Raw genomic sequence first — 19,950 nt, forward strand, 5'->3', positions numbered from 1 at the left:
CATTCACATTTCCCCTAATGTACACATTTTTGCAGCACAATTTTCCGTAAGATACGTAATGTTATTTTCACTAATGTATGCATTTTGTGTGCAAGTTATCTTAATATACCTTTTTTATGTTGTAAACTGTGCTGTGATCTGTGAATGAAGGGGGGGTATGTAAATTTAACAAATAACAGCAATTAGTATACGCACTTTGGTACACATTAATTGGCTAAAGAACTGCACTGTCGAGCACAGAGCAGTGTAAATTTCAAAGGACAGCATGTTGTTGTTGTTGTTGTTGTTTAGTCGTGTCCGACTCTTCGTGACCCCATGGACCAGAGCACACCAGGCACTCCTGTCTTCCACTGCCTCCCGCAGTTTGGTCAAACTCATGCTGGTAGCTTCGAGAACACTGTCCAACCATCTCATCCTCTGCCGTCCCCTTCTCCTTGTGCCCTCCATCTTTCCCAACATCAGGGTCTTTTCCAGGGAGTCTTCTCTTCTCATGAGGTGGCCAAAGTATTGGAGCCTCAGCTTCAGGATTTGTCCTTCCAGTGAGCACTCAGGGCTGATTTCCTTCAGAATGGAGAGGTTTGATCTTCTTGCAGTCCACGGGACTCTCAAGAGTCTCCTCCAGCACCATAATTCAAAAGTATCAATTCTTCAGCGATCAGCCTTCTTTATGGTCCAGATCTCACTTCCATACATCACTACTGGGAAAACCACAGCTTTAACTATACGGACCTTGGTTGGCAAGGTGATGTCTCTACTTTTTAAGATGCTGTCTAGGCATACAGGGATTGAAACACAGCTATCCTTCAAAGCGTGGCAGGTATCTGACGCAAAGAATGCATGCATTTGAGAAAATAACATTAAAAAGTGCATTATATTAGGAGAAAATGCATTGCAAAAATGTATATATTAGGCAAGAATTGCATATGAAAATGCGTATGTTTAGGAGAAATTCGCACTAAAATGCTGATGAATTTTCATGATTTTTTAAAAACTGTGAACTGATGTGGATTTGTGCAGAATGGAATTTAAGTCTGGGAAAACGAGAAACGGAAAGAAACAAAAACGGGCAGATTCACCCAACTCTCACTGCACATTCCTGACTGAGTCTTATTTCTAAAAAGCAACAGACGCCTGAGGAATGTTCCACTGCTCTTGTTTCTTAATGTGCAAATTTCAGAAATTCTGTCAATTGAAGCAGAATTCAGGTTGAATCCTGATGCAAAGGCAGCTCCTGGAGCAATAAAGCAATAAAGAGTGTGACTTTTGCTGACTGCAGTCTCTAAGCAAGCAGCCTGTCTGATAAAAGGCACACTCCACTTTGTGTTAAACCACCATTCCAGGTTTCTTCCGATGTTTAGGAAGTAATTGATATATGCTCTGTTGAGCTTATATGCTCAACACCTTCCTTTCTTGGGCCATTCAGCATCTCTGAGTTGAATTCTGGGATGCGAGAGCTCAATTATTCCTCTCCTGCAATGCCTGTCATTTCAGCCACATGTGGCAGGAAGAGAAATCAGGCGAGACAAATGGCTGTTCCTTTGGTCCGCTCATTCGTCTAATGACAGGTGTGGCTGTCCTCCATAATTAGCCATCAAGAAGAGATCCTCTTCACCCTCCTCTGAAAAGCCGTTAGCGGCCTCTGTCCAACTTCATTAAGCCTTTGACAGTTTGCCGTGTACACATCTGTTTTTCGTTTGCTGGTTTGATTTGAAGAATGAAACGGGGGGTGAAATCAGAGGAGAGTGGCCGCAAATTTATTCAGGCTCGCGACTGAGAGCAGAGTCTACCTGGTTGCTCATCAAAAGCCGTATCTCAAATGCATCGTGACGCTGTTTTCAGAAACACCACCAGCTTTTCCATGTGGAAATCCCATTCCTTGCATGTACCCGAATTGGAGATGCACATTGGTGTACTTTACCTACGTGCTAAAAGAACGCCGCCTTTAAGCAAAGCCCCAGCATTCAGCAGTGCGGCATAGTGGTTAGTGTGTCCCGGGCTGTGACTGAAGAGACCCAGGTTCAAATCTCCCCCGTAGCCACAAGGCTCACTTTGGGCCCGGTTTCTCTCAGCTGATCCTAATGTGAAAAACAAGGCAGGTAGAGAACCACATATGCTGCCTGGAGCTCTTTGGAGGACAGCAGGATATAAATAATTTCAAAGTTATAATTGTTACTTATTAAATTTGTATACTGCCCTATACCCTATCTATCTATCTGTCTGTCTGTCTGTCTGTCTGTCTGTCTATCTATTTTACTCCACACATCTGGCTGGGTTTCCCCAGCCACTCTGGGCAGCTCCCAATAGAATATTAAAAACACGATAAATACATCAAACATTAAAAACTTCCCTAAACAGGGCTGCCTTCAGATGTCTTCCAAAAGTCAAGTAGTTGTTTATTTCCTTGACATCTGGTGGGAGGGCGTTCCACAGGGCAGGTGCCACTACCGAGAAGGCCCTCTTCCTGGTTCCCTGTAACCTCACTTCTTGCAGTGAGGGAACCACCAGAAGACCCTCAGAGCTGGACCTCAGTGTCCGGGCTGAACGATGGAGGTGGAGATGCTCCTTCAGGTATAATGGGCCAGGGCCATTTAGAGCTTTTTTTTTCTTCCCCAGCCATTGCTCACTAGGATATTTTTTTTCTACTTTCAATTAAGAATAATAAAAAAAAAACAGCCAGGAAGCTCTAGGAAGGGAACATAGAACAATACAAATATTGGAATTATAGGAATTGCTCATCTGAAAGCCCCCCTCCCTTCTCCATTAGAATGGATTGGCTAAAATTAGTACAAAAGCCTTAGATATATATATTTTTTAATTCAAAATCTAACATAAGCCTTTTACATAGATTACCTAAATTAAAATATACATAATCACTTTAGGCTTCCTTTTGCTATACGTAAATACAACACAGAAATTTTATATTATAAATAATATTATAGATTCCCACATGCCCCCCACTCCCCTTCACCCATGTGTGATCTCAGTATTTTACTTCTTCCATTTTGTTGTGTTGTTATAGTTTAATAATTATTCAGTTAATTCTATTGTTCTTTTCTTGCTTACCCCTGCACGTTTTACCCATTATCTATTAATATTTCAATTCCAGAACAATATTTTTTCATGTATTCCTTCACACCATCCCACTCTTTGATTATTCTCTGGTTTGAGTGGCCTCTAATAATTGCCATCAATTTTGCCATTTCTACAAACTTGCAGAGTTTGTTTTGCCATTCTAATAATGATGGGATTTTCTCCCCCTTCCAATTCTTTGCGATCAGTATTCTGGCCGCTGCAGTTGCGTAAAGGAATACTGTTTAGAGCTTTAAAGGTCAGCACCAACACTTTGAATTCCGCTCAGAAACAAAGATCTCAGGGTGGTTCACAAAAGAAAACCACAATATTTTTAAAAAGACAAAAGACATAATAAAAATAAGAACAAAAACCAGTAATCCCCCCTCCAACAACACTTTAAAAGGGCATCGGATGTTTATCAGCCAAAGGCCTGGTTGAAGAAGAGGAACGTTTTCGTCTGGTGCCTAAAGGTGTACGGTGGTACCTCGGGTTACAGATGCTTCAGGTTACAGACACCTGAAATAGTACCTCAGGTTAAGAACTTTACCTCAGGATGAGAACAGAAATCATGTGGCGGCAGCGGGAGGCCCCATTAGCTAAAGTGGTACCTCAGGTTAAGAACAGTTTCAAGTTAAGAACGGACCTCCAGAACGAATTAAGTTCATTTTATTATTATTATTAGGTTTTTAACATATCATTTTCAACAATACTTAAACACACTTTAACATCTTATACCGTTTTTTTCCCACTTCCATCAATCACATCTGAAAATTTCCAATCTGTTCATTTAATATACATTTCTTACTTTCACTACAGTGGTACCTCTGGATGTGAACGGGATTCGTTCCAGAGCCTCGCTCGCACCCTGAAGCGAACACATCCCATGTCTGCACGTGCACAGGTCATGATTCACCACTTCCGCGCATGCACGTGATGTCATTTTGACATTTTGACTGTTCTGTTACTTCCGGGTTGCTGTGGAGTGCAACCTGAAAACGCTCAACCTGAAGCTACTTCAACCTGAGGTATGACTGTATTACATTTAAATCTCATAACTAGTATCTCTCAGAACGAGTTCTTAACCCAAGGTACCACTGTATAATGAAGGCGCCAGCCGAATCTCCCTGGGGAGAGCATTCCACAAACTTCTCCCTCTGACCACTCCTGCCACCGTTCCTCTGCACCCAACCGGTCCACAACCCATTATGCTGAGCAGCAGTGGATAACCTGTACATCCCAGCAGCAGATAACCTGTAGCAAGCTCTTGCGCCTGTCACTTCCCCGACATCTTTTTAATCGCCGACTTCCAAAAACAAAGCAGCTGGATTTTTTTGAGCAATCTCCACTTGATGGTCGGAAGCAATTCCAGAGTTATTACGGAGATAATGAAGTGGAACAATTTATTAGTCTATCATCACTAAACAAATGGGTTCCCAGTCATATTAAAGCCTTAATGGAGTGGTCCGAGGTTAACCATCTCGTGAAGCCCCCGTAGGCACTTCTCTATGTGGGGTGGGGCTGTGAAATAAATAAACAAACGAGCAAGATGGCTCCTGTAGGCTTGCGAGCTTCATCCTTGGACACGCCAAACCATACCTGGTAGATGTAATGAGGGTTTATCGCAGCGGCGGCGAACAGCGCAATCAAATTGCAGATTAATTTCCCTTCTTTTCTCTGTTGAGGGATGATTGCTTTAATTAGACTGAGCCCCATGAAAGCCGTTTCCCTCTCCCATATTAATTCTGGGCTAGCCGGAGGCAGTTCTGCACCACACGGCTCCGTGGAGCGTCGGCCCTCACTGCTGCAAGCGGGCAGCCAGCCTAGCAACCGTGGAGAGCAGAATGGTTTTTGCTAGGCCTGACAAACTTAAGAACTAACTTTGCTAGCGCAGGGCGAGGACCTATCGAGCGCGGAGTCATGTTCTCACAGCGGCCAACCAGATGCTACTTGGAAGCAGCCCGTCAGCAGGACCTGAGAGCAATGGTGCTCTCTGCACTTGAGATTCCCAGGAACCAGGATTCAATTCTCTCCTGGACCTGGGAAACAGAGGAGCACGAGAGGTGCTGGCAGCAGCAGGAGGAAGTATGGAAGCCCTTATTGTGGAGAAGAAGAAGAGTTTGGATTTGATATCCCGCTTTATCACTACCCGAAGGAGTCTCAAAGTGGCTAACATTCTCCTTTCCCTTCCTCCCCACAACAAACACTCTGTGAGGTGAGTGGGGCTGAGAGACTTCAGAGAAGTGTGACTGGCCCAAGGTCACCCAGCAGCAGCTGCATGTAGAGGAGCGGGGAATCGAACCCGGTTCCCCAGATTACGAGTCTACCGCTCTTAATCACTATACCACACTGGCTCTCTAGACACCAGCCTGACCTCGCTTCACCTCTTCCTGCCCTGTTCTTCACTCTAATTCTGCAGCTTCTCCTGCCTCTGACTCTCGTCTCCTGGCTGATACAGGTTCCCCCAGTCAGAACGCTGCTTCTCCCACTCATCCAGCCACCAGTTCTCAGCTTATACCAGGGGTCAGCAAACATTTTCAGCAGACCACTGTCCCTCAGACCTTGTGGGGGGCCGGACTATATTTTGGAAAAAAATAATGAACGAATTCCTATGCCCCACAAATAACCCAGAGATGCATTTTAAATACAGTGGTACCTTGGGTTACAGACGCCTCAGGTTACAGACTCCACTATCCCAGAAATAGTACCTTGGGTTAAGAACTTTGTTTCAGGATGAGAACAGAAATCACATGGCGGTGGCGCGGTGGCAATGGGAGGCCCCATTAGCTAAAGTGGTACCTCAGGTTAAGAACAGTTTCAGGTTAAGAACGGACCTCCAGAATGAATTAAGTTCTTAACCCGAGGTACAACTGTAAAAGCACACATTCTACTCATGTAAAAACACCAAAGAGGCCTCATAAATAACCCAGAGATGCATTTTAAATAAAAGGACACATTCTACTCATGTAAAAACACGCTGATTCCCGGACCGTCCGTGGACTGGATTTAGAAGGCGATTGGGCCATATCTGGTCCCCAGGCCTTAGGTTGGCTACCCACGGCTTATGCTCACCACCCTTGGGTGTAGACCTCCTGCCTCCCCCCCACCCTTATTACTGAGCTGCAACTCCTTCCCTTTCTTCCTTCTCAAATGTTCCCCAAATCAGCTGTCTTCCTTCCCAGGCAAGGGGTGACTAGGGGTGAGCAAACCTGTCCATTTTGGTTCTTCGTCCTTCCATGCTTAGATTCCGTTCTCCACATCCGTTTGCATGTTCTTCTTTTAAAGAAAACATCTTCATGGAAGTGCGTTGACTTGCTAGTACACCTTTCTCCTCATCTACACTTTTTTTGTAGGCTATGTTCCTACCCTCCAACGTTTCTCCGTTGAAAACAGGGCCATCCCATTCCATAATGATGATTTTACTATTTATACCTCACACGTCTTACTGGGTTGCCCCAGCCACTCTGGGCAGCTTCCAACATATATAAAAACATAATAAAACATTAAACTTTTTTTTTTAAAAAAAACTTCCATATATAGGATTTCCTTCAGATGGCTTGGGGGGTCGGACAACTCCATACCCTTCAATGAAAATAGGGAGATCCTAAGGAAAAGCGGGACATTCTGGGATCAAATCAGAAACCGGGACGGCTTCTCTAAATCAGGGACGTCCCTGGAAAATAGGGGCTCTTGGAGGGTGTCAGGGAACTGCCATCAGCTCAGAGGCGAGAGGTGGAAGGGCAGTTGGGTTACAGGGAGCCTCCAAGATTGTGAGAAGCAGCCTTCCTCTGGCGAGGAGGGAAGCCCCGCCTCCAGTGGGGAAGGGATGCAGGGATCAGAAGATGCTAGAGAGAGCTGCAACACCGAGCCTGAGCAAAGCGGGTGGGGAGGCAGGTCCCCCTTTGCCCATGCCCTCTCTGCGCAGTCGGTTTACGCACAGAGAGGGGAGGCATAGGATGGGGTTCATAAGACTGCTATGCTGGGTGTTATGTACTGAAGTTCTCATCCTGGGCCAGCAGGGGGATACTGTAGATAGTTATGCAAATAAGGGATTGAAAGTGACGTTCCGTGATTGGATAATTTTAGAAAATTGTTACAGTTACATTGTACTGGAGCTCTATATAAGCAGGCTGACTGAACCCTTCAGTTCAGTTCTGTCCTGGCCTGTGAATAAACAAGAGCTGTTTGAAGAATCGCTATTTTTATTTTTGCAAGTGACTTTTCTGTATGCAATACATTTCTATCACCACCAATATATGAAATTTGAAACACGTTTCCCCCTAGTCTGTGCATTTTTGTACATATTGCTTAGCCAGAGAAGGGCACCCCAAAATTCAAAGGTGTTGCGGCTGTCAAAGGATGCTTTCGTCTGCGTATTGTCCTGGGAAGTGCAAATGAAGCAGGATGAGCTTTAAAGGCAAAAGAGGCCCACGTTTCCTCTTCATTCCAAGGTGTCCCTGACATTTGGGGCACCAAGCCCCATGAGCGAACAGAGGTGCCTGCCCTGGGCCCTCTTCCTCACCTCTGCCACTTCTGCTTCCGAAGGAGAGGACTGTCTTTATGGAGAGGTTCTGCCCTCAGCCCCTCGGCTATGGGCAGCTGTCCCCAGCCCTCCATTGTGCTGCTTAATGGACTGGTGAAGCCGGCCGTGATAACCTGGATGATTTTCATGCATGACGGAGAAAAGGAAAATAATCCCCACGGGCTCTGGGTGTAACCTTGGCACAAGGGCTTCTCTTTTCAGCTTCTATGCCGCGGTTCTTTCTACTCAGATGGTAGGAGTCAGCTGCCTCCGCGGTCCTTTAAGAAAAAACCATTTGCCCACTATCTAAGAGGAGGAAAAAAAACTAGGTTAAGGCTTTTCAAAGTGGAAGGAGAAAGGGAGGGTAGGAATCACAAATCTGCCTGGTTGCATTCCCCGTCCCTTCCCACAAACCTCAGCCCTTTGCAGCTTCAACATTAAAAACATCACATTCCAGGTGATCTCTTTTTGCAACCTGTTTTTTTTTTTAATCCTTGGAAGGAGACAAACCACATGCTTTTATTATATCACAGCCCGCTTTGCAGCAGGCATTCCCTTGCACCGATTAGCTCTTATACATTCCACGCCCTGCCAAAAATTAGATTTATTTATAAACCACTCATGCGTCGCAATGCAATCATCCGGGTTATGCTGATATAAGCCGTGGCTGGGGGCCATTTTATGTGGATGCCTGGACCGTGAAAAGTGTTAAGTCATTGCCTGGTCATGCCTGCAGGGGGCAGCAGTTCCCCTACAGCAAGGGGGGGGAGGCAGACCTCAGATGGTGTATCCCCCCCTTTAGTGCAGTTATGTAATGTTCATGTATAAGAGCATTTGTGTACCACCACCTCATGTAAGAGGTCAAGGTTGCGTTCAACAATATATACAAATATAATAAATTGGGTTCTCAGTGGTAGGCTCTCAGCCTAAGTCGGATGCCTTTATAGTTTATTTAGTTGGCTTTTTCTTAAAACAGATCCCTGGTATCAAAATTTCTCTTGCAGCTCAGAACATAGCAGTTTCCTAAAATTTGGGTTACACACAGGAAAAACCTGCTATAAATTAGTCAGAAATTAAATCGTTATAACAAAAGGAAAAAAAAACCTCTATGGAAAATTGTATAGAATTTTTTTTTGCTCTCCATCGCCATCTGGTGTAGCATGTTTATAGTGCATTCAAAAACACTTTTTTTTTTACTAATGTAGCTGAGTCCTAAGTTGCAATAACCATATTCCCAGTGGGTGGGGGAAATGTAGAATTGCCTGACCAGAATGAGGGAAAGAAGAATGTGGGGGTTTTTTGGGGGGGGGGCATGTGATCGCTCTGAACACCTATGGCTGACGCTAGAATCCAGCTGCTCAAACCCAAAGATGTACAGTGGTGCCTCGGGTTAAGTATTTAATTCGTTCCAGAGGTCTGTAACCTGAAGCATATGTAACCTGAGGTACCACTGTAGTTTGGTTGTGCCAGTTCTGATAAACACGGGGTGTATGTACCCCCTACACACCTGTGCCAGGGATTGCTTCCATTGCCAGGTGTTTGCCTCAAATTGCTGCTTTTAAGGATATGTGCACAGACCTGGCCTAAGGAAATCTGGCACCTGAGGCGAACCACAAAATTGTGCCTCTCCCACCAGGTGATTGAAGATCTACATTGGGAACACTGGTAAGAAGAAACCAGCAGTACCTCCTATTTCCATTCTGCCCTGTATTTGTCTCATGCAACGCTGTTTCTATTCTGCTGCAGCCTGTCTTCCGCCAAAAAAAAATGTCTTAGTGTCCGCTGTGACAGCATTATGTACCTTGTGTAATTTACACAATAAATTACCATACTTTTCCATGTATAAGGCTATTTTCTTTATTCAAAAATCATGTTCAAAATTTGGGGTAGTCTTATACATGGGTAGTGGCATTGTGGGGACGTGGGATTGGTTGCAGCCACCAGTCGGAGATTGTTATTGGTGGCTGCGGCAAGGGCTGGTGTTGATTGGCTGTCGTTCTGGCAATTGGGCGGGCGATTTGCTGCTTTTGTCGGTGAGGGGACAGAGGATAGTTTGGTTTGCACAACAACTCTGGGCAACCCTTCCCCCCCAAAAAAACTCAACAACTTTGGGGGATCTCCCCCCCATTTTCTTAATGTTGAGTCCCCCAAAATAGGGGGCGTGTTATACATGGGAGCGTGTTAAACACGGAAAAATACACAGTACATTGTCATTATGCTATTCTACCTCATGCATTTCAGTGCAAAGGAAATACAACACAAATGGGGGCAGGAAGCAATGAGTTATATATTGTTTGTGGGTTGAAATGTATGTGTTCATTTCTATATTGTAAGTCATTTTGAGACACCTTGAGAAAAAGGTGACCAATAAACTTAATTATTATTATTAATTTGTAATGTTTGCTGCACTGAGAAATGACCCAGAGACACCTCTTCTCTTTTAAATCATTCCGTTCTTCTCTTCTAACAGGGAAAACTCTATTTTCTTTTGAAGTACATTTTAGCTATTTGCTCAGATCATGCGCGCGTGTGTTACACACACAGATATCCATGCACACAAACGAACGGGGCAAGTCCAGAGATCCAGATGCTGATCTTCAGCCTCTGGGAACGAAGGTGCCAAGTCCCAAGGTCACAAATGATTAATCTCAACCTATGAACCTCGAAAGCATCAAAGCTTCCTAATCGGCGCCTCATGCCGTACATCAAAAGCCGAACATGCTATGCAGCCTGTGCAAAATAATGAACTGAACCTTCCCAACCTGATTCTCTGGGTGGCAATTAAAACACTCTGCAGATGAGATCTTTTAACCTCTGCAGGGCCCTGTGGAATTACGATCTTCACAATTTTCTGCGCTGTTTTCTGTCGTCTGTGGAGGGCATGGGGATGTGTATATTTGAGCACAGAATTTCCACTGATTTCGGGTCTTCAGAGATCTTTAGTGCTAACAAACAGGTCGACCAGACAATTGCAGTATTAATTACAAGTCGCTTGGAGACCTTAAGAAATATCAGTAAATAATAGTATAGATTATTTGGGAACAAATTGTTATACAATTGTACACACACATGTGGGGTGTATGGGGATAAATGCACTCTGCACCAAGCTCATAATATTCTCACAACCGAGCGAAACCGAGGCTACGTTTAGCCCTTAAAGGTAAAGGTAAAGGGACCCCTGACCGTTAAGTCCAGTCGCGGACGACTCTGGGGTTGCGGTGCTCATCTCACTTTACTGGCTGAGGGACACACACACACACACACACACACACACACACAGCAGTGGGTATGGGGCTTACTGGCTTGTGTTTTATTGTTGTTGCTTTTATCATGGACTTTGTGTTTTTATATTGTATTTTTATGTTGTAAACCGCCTGGAGATTTACTGATGAAGGGGGCGTACCAATTTAATAAATCCTCATCTTGCTCATACCACTCCCCCAAACTCTGCCATCAACTCTGGCTTTTTCTGTCAAGGGATGTCCCCACACACATTTGCTGTCTCGCACTGAACCCCTTCACCCACCCCCCATCATCTCACCAGGAAACTACAGTGGTACCTCGGGTTACAGACGCTTCAGGTTACAGATGCTTCAGGTTACAGACTCCACTAACTCAGAAATAGTACCTCAGGTTAAGAACTTTGCCTCAGGAGGAGAACAGAAATCGTGCTCCGGCGTCGCAGCGGCAGCAGCAGGCCCCATTAGCTAAAGTGGTGCTTCAGGTTAAGAACAGTTTCAGGTTAAGAATGGACCTCCGGAACGAATTACTACTTAACCCGAGGTACCACTGTAGCTTGGCCATTTCCCGGAATTAGAAGGCTTGGTTAGATTGTAACACTTGCTTGATCCAGGGATTAGAGGGGTCTGGCACACAAACACACAATTTACAAAGGAAGGTGAGGGAGGGCTGGTGGCTTTGGGGAGCTGAGATGCGTCCAGGGTTCGAAGCGCTGGGCAGAGAACCCTGGAGGGCTGTGTGTGGTTCTCCATACCTATTGGAAAAGAACCAGATGTAAGTTGGGTCAGACTGGATGAACTTTGGGTCCCTTCCAACTCTACTTTCCATCTCTACAATTCTGTGAACACCAGCACCAGAAGCAGGAAAAGCCAGTTGGAAATTGGCATGCCGCTTTCAGCTGAAGAACAGTAGTTAGGTAAACCTGAGGGCCCCCCAGTCTGAAGCAAACTCTCTGCTCCCGTACAAACAGGCAGTGAACTGACCATTCACGCTGGGACCTTTCTCCTCTGAGATTTAGCCTTAGGTCAAGACAAGTCTTTCTCTCCAGCCCCAGAACCTTATCTGCCACTGCTCGTTTTGTAAACTTCAGCAGGCGGGTGATGTGGCAATAATTTATTCCGCTGGGCTATTTATGTTTCGTGTCAGAAGGGCTGCTTTCCGCGGGAGACAGTCTCGCTTTTGTGTCAAATGGCTCCCAGAAAAAAAGGCTTGTTTATTAGCCGAAATACAATATTGCCATTATGTCCTCTCTGGCATCAGAGTGGCAACTGGGCCTCAGAGCCAACTTAATATGTTGGCTGTGGAACTGAGGTCATGTGTGAACCGGGCAATGTTATAACGCCTTCCCAAATGTACAGCTCGCACCTCAGCTTCCCTCTGTCTCGTGCAACTCTGCAACTTGTGGACATCCAATGAAGGCGAATGTTGGAAGATTCAGGAACGACAAAAAGGGAGGAGTTCTTCACTCAGCACCTCTCCCACAAGAGGCAGTGATGGCTGAAGTGTAGGTGGGTTTCCACAAGGCAAGACACAGTGATAACAGCAGGCATAGGCAAACTCGGCCCTCCAGATGTTTTGGGACTACAACTCCCATCATCCCTAGCTAACAGGACCACTGGTCAGGGATGACGGGAGTTGTAGTCCCAAAACATCTGGAGGGCCGAGTTTGCCTATGCCTGGATAACAGCAAGAACCTTTATTGAACTAACAGAACTGGACAACAGGGACAAAGCAACTGCTTATATACATTTCTGAAGGCCTGGGCCACTCCCACTCCCAATGTGATTGGCTGTCTAAACTTCCAAGCTGCGAATCATGAATCAGAGTTTAAGGGCCAATGGCAGAGGCCCAAATCCTGAAATGTCCTGTGAATGGATATCATGTATTGAATCAGAACACAGGGGCTCAGAATCCTTAGTCCAGGCTCAAGCTCAGGCAAACACAGACCACTGACTACATAACAATGGCCACCATCTTGGATGGTTTTGAAAGAGGATTAGACAAATTAACAGAGGATCAATGGCTATCAGTGCACCTAGTCATGATAGCTATTTTCTGTCTCCATTATTGCAGGCAGCATGCTTCTGAATTGTAGTTGATGGAAACCACAGGAAATGGTGGTTCTCACAGTGGCCAACCAGATACACAGGGGAAGCCCACATTTTAATGTATTTTTAATCTTCAATGTAATTTTAATGTATTTTTAATCTTTGTTGGAAGCCGCCCAGAGTGGCTGGGGAAACCCAGCCAGATGGGTGGGGTACAAATAATAAATTATTATTATTATTATAAGCAGCACCTGAGCACAATTGTACCCCCACTTCCTGTGCCCTTTTTAAACCTGGACTGAAAGGCTCATCTAATTTGACCGCCGTTATATCAGAGACATTCAATGAGGTGCCCTCCATACACTTCCACCTTCCCCGATCGCTTGGGACTGATGGGTGCTGGAGTTGAACAACATCTAGAGGTCTGTAAGTTCCTGGCCTTCAGCCTTAGGAACATTGCACCTTCTAGCCCACAGTTCTCCGTGGCCTCTCAGGCAGAAAGGGGGTTCCTTTCCCACCACCTGCTCCCCAAATCTTGGGGAAGTCAGGCTTTGAACTTGTGGCCTTCTGGATGTGAAGCATGTGCCCCGCAACCGCCTCTTCTTTCTGAGCCAATAGAAAACCTCCTTTCCAGACCCCAGGCTGGTGGCGAAGGCAAAGGCATTCTGAACAGGCTTAGCATCCTTCTCCGCTTCCTAAATTCCAGGAGAGAACCCTGATGGGCACAGCATCCTTCAGAAGCAATGAGCCAGATTCACTCCAGATTCATTTGGGGAGGCAATGCCTAAAGGCACAGGAGTGGGTACACAACTGTATTGTGAGCAGAGGACAATGGCAAAAGGGACATGACCTCCGCTGTAGACACCACCTGCTCCATTCCTCTGTAACTCCCCCCGCCTCCACTTTCCCAGCAAGGTCACATTTTGCGTCTTCGTTCCGGTGATCTATGGCGTCTCTGAGTTGCCCCGGGTGATGGACAGCTCCCTGTCCCTTCAACGGGCTTCTCGGTGGATGGCTGCCGATTATGGCTCAGCGCCTCCTTCTCCGAGGGAGAATGCGTGCCCCACAGATCTGCCGCAGCTGGGGGACAGGGATGGATGGCATCACAGATCGGCTCAGACGGCCCTTGGCACCGGCCCTGTGCCGCGGCTTCCAGTTGGAAGGGCACTAAAAAGCCCGCATTGTACCCACGGAGGAAGTCGGAGCTGCCAGGTGTCCCAGATCATCCTGGCCTACTGACTTGGCTCTGGTGGGTTGGGGGCTTTTTTTCTCCCCCAGGACAAAATGCGAGGAGTGAGGTTTTTTTAACTAGTCGAGACCTGATGTACTTTCAGAGCCACACAGTCCTCTGCTTCATTTCATACTGGTGGTAATGAGGAAGGAAATGGGCTGGCAGAGAGAGAGAGAGAGAGAGAGAGAAAGGAGGAAGGGAGGGAGAAGCGATATACAGTGGTACCTTGGGTTAAGTACTTAATTCGTTCCGGAGGTCCTTTCTTAACCTGAAACTGTTCTTAACCTGAAGCACCACTTTAGCTAATGGAGCCTCCTGCTGCTGCCGCGCCGCCGGAGCACAATTTCTGTTCTCATCCTGAAGCAAAGTTCTTAACCCGAGGTACTATTTCTGGGTTAGCAGAGTCTGTAACCTGAAGCATATGTAACCCGAGGTACCACTGTAAGATTCCTTACCTTACCTTGTGTGTGTGCACAAATCTTTGTGTGGGTTGCCAAACTGGGTTTTTTGGCCCCGGGTGAAATAAAGCCTAGTTTCGCCCCTGCCCAAGGAAATTGTCCTTTCCAGAAAAACAAAATAAAATTCCACCAACCTTGCCTTACAGCAGCAGATCACTCCCTCCAGTCGTACTTTGGTTTTTGAACAGAATGCGTTCCGGAAGTCCGTTTGACTTCCGAAACGTTCAGAAACCAAGGCGCGGCTTCTGATTGGCTGCAGGAGCGTCCTGCAGCTAATCGGAAGCCACGGAAGTCACGCCAGACGTTCGATTTCAGAGGCAAAGTTCACAAACCTACTTCCGGGTTTGCGACATTCAAGTTCCAAGTTGTTCGTGAACGAAGCTGTTCGAAAACTGAGGTACGACTGTATTTGACCACAGGGGCGCTCTTGGAATCTCTCTCTCTTTTTCTCATGATTTTTATTAAAGTTTTTCACAATGCAATAAGATGACAGCTACAAAAAAACCCAAACAGAAGAAATAAAATTCAGAGTCCTCTGCTAAAGGCCATTCTCAGCCTCCACCACCCACAGAAGGGAGCAGCCCCTCCCGGCTCTCACCTGGGATCCTTCCTTTCTCCTCCCAGCCTCTTACCCTGGGAGTCCAACATTTTCCTGTCTCCCACCCAGGGTCCTTCATCCACCATCTGCCACCCTCAGGAGTACAGTGGTACCTCGGGTTACAGACGCTTCAAATTACAGACGCTTCAGGTTACAAACTCCGCTAACCCAGAAATATTACCTTGGGATAAGAACTTTGCTTCAGGATGAGAACAGAAATCAGGCAGCGGCTAAAGGTAGCTAAAGTGGTACCTCAGGTTAAGAACAGTTTCAGGTTAAGTTCTTAACCTGAGGTACCACTGTATGCAATCCCTGGACCTTAGCAAAGGCTTCAGACATGGGACTTCAGACATGGGACTTTTCAGAGAAAAAAGAGAAGAAAGAAAGAAAGAAAGAAAGAAAGAAAGAAAGAAAGAGAACTCTTGGAATTCTAAGGAACTGCTGTGGGCACGCGAAACGACCCATTTCCCAGAAGGATAAACTGGTGATGCTCACGACCCTCCTTGTGGAAAAACTAGGCAAAACACCTACACCTCCCCCCCTAACCCCCCCCATAAAACCAGGAGGAAAAAGCCAGCGACCACCCATGTAAACGAGCAGCCTCAAACCTGCCCCAGCAAAACAAAACCAAAAAATAACTCCATTACAAAAATAAAAATCTGAAGGTGCAGAGAATGTGCCATGGGTGTGCGTATCTGAGGGTGCTGTCGGCAGCTTTTTCCGCTGAACCTACATTTGAGGTGGGCCCAGGGCCTGTCTGCCCATGAGGCGAGGTGAGGCAGTTGCCTCAGGGTGGCTGGGCTCTGGTAGCCAGCTTCTGCAGAGAACACCATGCACTTGTCAGCCTCCTGTTAAATTAGGGCTGCCATATTTCAAAAAGTAAAATTCAGGACACCCCCAAACTGTTGAACTTTTTAAAGGAAAAACCAAGGTTTTTTATACAAACCCCAAGTTATTGAGCTTATATATATATGCCAAACCCCCCCCCATGGTTTTTGATGTATGGCGGCCCTAGTTAAATAAAATAGGATAAAATACTTTTCCTATGTGTGCATGTGCATACATTATTTAAAGAATCATATTGGGTGCAAGTCCTACTCAGAATAGACCTATTAAAAATAATGGCCGTACTTGGGCTCATTACTTTCAGCGGGTGTATGCTGAGTAAAACTTGGTTGGCGACGAGCCACTGCTATTTCCCACATGCAATCAATTAATTAATGGCTTGATCAATTCAGGGACTCGTATGATTAAATCAATCAAATTGTAGAAGTTAATTGGCTTACAGCACTAAGTTATGCCCTTTTAGAAGATCCTGAGGATGATGGATGTAAATTTAACACACATTGGCAGGACTCAGAGATTCTAGGAAAACCAGACCACACAGGCTAAATGGCCCACCCTGATCCATAGGACCTTACAATGCTATTTCATCAGTAATACACACAGTTCATTATATAACGTGATGATATCTATGAATCATTTAAGTCTGTATTAATAATTCATTTTAGTTTCAAAAAAGAAGGGGAGGGGGCCTTGCTGGTTAAAGGTGAACGACTGTTTAGGGGGCACCCAAAATTACATTCAAATCCCAGAAGTGAAAACTGGGAGGAACCAAGGAGGAAATGTCCACCTTTGTCATGCAGGCTATGTGCAAAATGATCATAGAATTGTGGAGTTGGAAGGGACCATGAGGGTTTTCTAGGACAATGCTCTGCAATGCAGGAATCTTTCACAGGGCTCAAACCAACAGCCCTGAGATTGAGAGTCTTGTGGTCTACCAACTGAGCTATCCCAGGAAGTATTGCAATAAGAATAAACAAAGGCTTATCTGACAGGTGAAAACAATTAAACGGAGGGACGGTTAGTATTTCGCAGGAGAGATCTCAAGGTTTGCGCAATTAAAGTGGATCAAAGTGTGCTGATCCAGTTTGGAAAAGAACTGTTCTCTACAAAGGGAATGAAGCACTTTGATTGATAAAAGGGTATAAAGCTCCTGCTATACACTAACAGCAAACTCAGTTTGGTCGGCATCAAGACAGCATCACTTGTGTGAAAGAGGAAAGTATCGGCAGGCTTGAGCAGATCCAAAGTTGACAGAAGCACCATTTTGCAATGGGGGGGGGGGGAAATTAAGGAGGGGGAGAATCCCAAAATCAATCTAATGAGCACCAAAATGGCAACAAAATGCTTACTGACTATTGTGGGGAGGAATGAAAAAACCAGAAAACGTGGGAGGAGGAAGAATGGAATGGGATATTCTGAGAAATGACCGGGCTAGCTGGCTGGAATCCTGACCAGGAGCAGTCTACGCTGCAACGTTTTGTTGTAGGGTCGCAGACGCAGAACCACCACTGTCTGGGGTAGAATTCCTCTAGATAAGATGATCAGACCAACAATGGGGTCTTTATCATGCTGTCAAGTTTTCTCTAGAGTCCGTTGGATCTTCAGAGTTCTTTTCAAATTCTGGGCAGACAGTACAGGTCAATGACTCTCATTGCAGGCTCAATTTTATTTTATCTGACTTCCTAGAACCCTCAAAGGCTTGGACGTATATTTGCCAGTAAGAGTAAACCTGTGTACCTGCTGGATGGAAACGAGACTCCATTGCCTGGAACCGTTCGAGGGCAAGGATGTGTGCAGGATGAATATGTTCATTAAACTGTCAAGGTATAATGCTGGATTTTACAGCTTGAGTAACCAGTCCAGTGGCTGCAGCACGCTGTCAGTTACAGGCCTGCCTTTGCTTAATTAATGGTAAGGATAGATTGATAGGGCTGCCTTGAGCCAGGTGAAGAAAGAGGATGGCAAGGAGAAAGTTTATTCAAGTGAAGCAGGAAGTGGAGTGAGACCTGTCTCTGCCCCACCCTGACCCGGGGCATTCTGTCCTGCAGCTGTGAATCCAAAAGATCTGAGCTCACGGTTGCAAAGGTGCGGTAGAATCTCCTTTCTTGTAAGTATGGACTGAAACAATGAGAAGGAAATTTCCCCCTCTCAAGTGAGCTAGAGGAGCTCTACCCATGTTGAGCAGGGCTAAAAAGTGTGCTGGAGGGAAATTCAGATTTTAATGCACGTCTACCCAATTTGCACTTTCCAGCATTTTCATGTCTCCAGCTTTGGTGCAATGCAATTCTCCGGCCAAATAACATATACAAAAATTTGTGGCTATTGCAGGAAAGTGTTCCCCCTCCAAAATCGCATCTGAAAAGTGTTCTATTTGGGCACTTTGCTTGCAAAAAAGGTGTATGTTGGGAGAAATTTGCATTAAGATGTCGACAGATTTGAAGCTTGGAGAAATGACAAACGAAGAAATCGAAATTGGCACATTCCATTCTGAGCTGCGGGTGGCGCTGTGAGCATCGGGATGCGGGTGGCGCTGTGGGTTAAACCACAGAGCCTAGGACTTGCCGATCAGAAGGTCGGCGGTTCAAATCCCCGCGACGGGGTGAGCTCCCGTTGCTCAGTCCCTGCTCCTGCCCACCTAGCAGTTCGAAAGCACGTCAAAGTACAAGTAGATAAATAGGTACTGCTCTGGCGGGAAGGTAAATGGCGTTTCCGTGCGCTGCTGTGGTTCGCCAGAAGCGGCTTAGTCATGCTGGCCGCATGACCCGGAAGCTGTACACCGGCTCCCTTGGCCAATAAAGCACAACCCCAGAGTTGGTCACGACTGGACCTAATGGTCAGGGGTCCCTTTACCTTTATTCTGAGCTGCAGGTGGGTAAGGGTGGGGCTGGTGAGAGGCAGCAAGGGGTTTGGGCTTGGGGAACCTTCCAACTCTATGATTCTGTGCTGGAGGGTATGATGATCCCGGCTAACCATTTAACAGCAGGAAAGTTTGATGGAAACCCACATGCCTTTGCTTTGTCCTCACGCTCTTTAGGTACAAGAAAAATAATGGCCATGTTCTCCCCATCAATATTTAACCATATTTGCTTCTGCTGAGTAAGGCCACATCTGCCATCTGGGTGCTAATAAGCAAACAGCTTAAAAGGGGAATGTTTTCCTTTTGGCCTCCAATAGTCTGATCACATCTTCCCAGCCCTCAGATCCTACAAAGGATGCAAAGCTGATGTTCCTCTGCTTTCTAAAAATTATATTATGCACACACTTTGACTGTAGCCTTTCCACATTTGGCTGCACAATGTCATCAGGAGGCCTGTGGACTCAGCTTTCACTAAAAAAAAAAAAATTCCCCAGCGTTTTGCAGCTCCTCTCGCTTTTTATAAAACCTGCAGGTTGCATTTGTTGTATTAGAAGGAATATTCCCCTCCTAAGTGAGAGAATAAAGGAGATCCCTCTCCATAGCTGGCTTCAGATATCATCCCTGCCTGATCTGCAGGTTCCAGCACCATCTGTCTGGTCACAACCTGCAGGGATGCCAGATAACTCTGACCAAAACAGAAGCAGGAGCGGCAATTGCCGATTTTTGCTTATTCATCCCATGACCACAAAAGAAATCGATCCAGCAAATGCAATCGTCATTCGCCATTGCTGCTTTCGGTCCGCGATCAACACGCCCCACCATTTGCTTTGTGTTTCCTTTGTGATGAAATGACGTTTATATAGATATAGCTCTAAAATAGGAATGGGAAATACACAATACAGTGATACCTCGGGTTACAGGCGCTTCAGGTTACAGACTCTGCTAACCCAGAAATAGTACCTCGGGTTAAGAAATTTGCTTCAGGATGAGAACAGAAATCGCGCGGCGGCGGGAGGCCCCATTAGTTAAAGTAGTACCTCAAGTTAAGAACAGTTTCAGGTTAAGAACGGACCTCCAGAAC

General features: G+C 45.8%; 1 long non-coding RNA gene across 1 annotated transcript in view; it reads right to left on the reverse strand.

The window, feature by feature from the left end:
• Positions 1–7,285: 7,285 nt before the first annotated feature.
• Positions 7,286–19,950, reverse strand: part of LOC308464142 — a 37,499-nt gene continuing 24,834 nt past the window's right edge. The window contains exon 4 of the long non-coding RNA XR_013979877.1: positions 7,286–7,897. This is a non-coding gene — a long non-coding RNA (uncharacterized lncRNA). The remainder of the gene's footprint in view (positions 7,898–19,950) is intronic.

The sequence above is a fragment of the Podarcis pityusensis genome (assembly GCF_964106645.2).
Source record: "Podarcis pityusensis genome assembly, chromosome: 15".
Taxonomy (NCBI): Eukaryota; Metazoa; Chordata; class Lepidosauria; order Squamata; family Lacertidae; genus Podarcis; species Podarcis pityusensis.